A 2075-nucleotide genomic window follows, 5' to 3' on the forward strand; every position below is an offset into this window, starting at 1 on the left:
AAATGCTGGGTACTGTTCTTGGTGTTAGTGAAGACGGTAGATAGGACCCGTTTCCAAAGACCACCTCCTTGTAAAAGGCAGGTGTAAGATAACATTTCAATAGGAATTTAATGGTTCAGACTTAACGATCTCAACAACAGTAGTTCTAATGCAGTCACCTGTACAGAAGCTTACTTAAAACCCAAACTTACCAACCTATGTGTAATCTAGCTGTAATATGATCTTTCATCCACCTCCCCATTCAACCCATTGTCGTGACCAAATTTCTATACAGTTAAAAATGAGTAAATAATGAGAAAACTAGTATAAATTATCAAACAGTAAACTTAATTAATAAGAGTATTTCTGAACATATCTTCCCAATGTCTGTTCTTGTCTATCATGGATCAAACCCACTTGCTGAAGTTCACGTTCTTCATTTGCACTTAAGGGAGGGTCTGAATGTGTGACCTTTGGACTCCTATATGCTGCTGTTCATTGGAGGTTATGCGCCCCCTGAGATGCAGGATGCAGTTGGCTCTCACTAAACACAGCAAAGGAAGGGCTACTGAATTCAATAGATCCCTCAAGTCCTTAGAGGTTAGGTTTGTACGATGCTTAATTTTTATGATCAGATTGAGTAGACGGAGAATAGTCTAGGAGATTCACCTCTGGCTGTCAGCATGTTAACACAAAGACTTAACGGAGGCAAGAGGATGTACCCTGAATCTGGGCAGCACCATCCCATAGTCAGAGGTCCTGGACTTAACAAAATAAGAACACAGAAAAGCAAGTCAAGAACCAAGATTCACCTGTTCCCTGAGTGTGGGCACAGTGTAGCCAGTTGCCTCAAGCTCCTTCACCCTGCTTTCTGCACTACTGTGACTGTTTTCCTTAAAACTGTGAGCCAGAATGAGGCCAGCATAAGTTGTCTGTTTCAGGTAGTTAATCACTTTAGTGAGGTAGTAACTGACAGCCTATCTTTCAGCTCTAGCCTAGAGACCCATGCTTTCTACAGATATATATCGGTGGGCTCACTTCGCCTCTGCTGTTTGGGTTTTGGTTCTCAGTCTTTTCAAACACTAAGAAATCCTGTTTGGAGATAGTTTTTGAGGCTTCTGCCTACCGCCATGGAGGAGCCGTCAGAGAAAGTCGACCCAGTTGTGGACCCAGAAACTCCTCAGCCGATAGATGAAGAGGACTCATCCGATGATTCAGTCCCTACGACCAAAAGCACTAGTAAAGGTCATGGAAAAGCTAACCCTGAACCCCAGCGACGTCGCCGCAGCCTCCGTCGCTGGGCTGAGAGCAGGCCAGTGGAGCACATCTTGAGGGATGTTCAAAGCACCTTTCCCAAAAGAAAGGTCCGCACATTGCTGTCAGTGCTGAAGAATCCCAGAGCTAGGACGAGAAGACTTGTTCGAATTGAGCAGAGACAAAAAAAGGCTCGAAGAAAATGATTTTGAAGGGAACAGTGAACCATTCAGATGTCTCTGCGCTTTCTGCCATTATCAAAGATGGGGTGCTTCTGAGACTGCTAAACTCGGCAAGAATTAGGACTGTCATTCCGGATAGTGATGCACCCAGCAGATGTGATACTGCTTTTTGTTTAACGTTAAACTTTTCCTGGTGTGGGGGAATCTTCTAACTTGTTAATTAGCCTCTAAATTATATAGGATGTGTGGTGTTTGGATTTATGTAAATGACTTAAATTTACCCCCAAAATGGAGAATTAGTCAAAGCATTCTGTGAACTTTGGAAGCCTCAAGCCTGAGGCTAAGAAATAATGTAAATAGAATTTGGAGCAGTTTGGTGTAAAATGTTGTATATATATATATATATACATATCACCCTTGATAGTTTTTTTCAGGTGTGTCTATATTTATTACCTTCCACTTGCATTTTATCAGCAGGTGACTTAACTCATGAATCAAAGATGAAAGCTTTGTATTCACAACTCTACCAGTATTTGTATTCTCTGAAATTCCTGCATCCATCTGGGAAACCCTCACTGTGTGTCTAGAGGCCAGGAGGAAGCAAGTGTTTCGTGTCTCCTCTTGTGGAAGTTCCCTCATGGAAACCAAAGGCCAGGTCCG

General features: G+C 42.6%; 1 pseudogene across 1 annotated transcript; it reads left to right on the plus strand.

Moving 5' to 3' along the window:
- The first annotated feature begins 1109 nt into the window (after positions 1-1109).
- Positions 1110-1536, plus strand: LOC308434127 (developmental pluripotency-associated protein 3-like; annotated as a pseudogene). The gene has a single exon. The product of its transcript is annotated as a developmental pluripotency-associated protein 3-like (transcript).
- The last annotated feature ends 539 nt before the right edge of the window (positions 1537-2075 follow it).

The sequence above is a fragment of the Micromys minutus genome, assembly GCF_963924665.1.
Source record: "Micromys minutus genome assembly, chromosome: 21".
Lineage (NCBI taxonomy): Eukaryota > Metazoa > Chordata > Mammalia > Rodentia > Muridae > Micromys > Micromys minutus.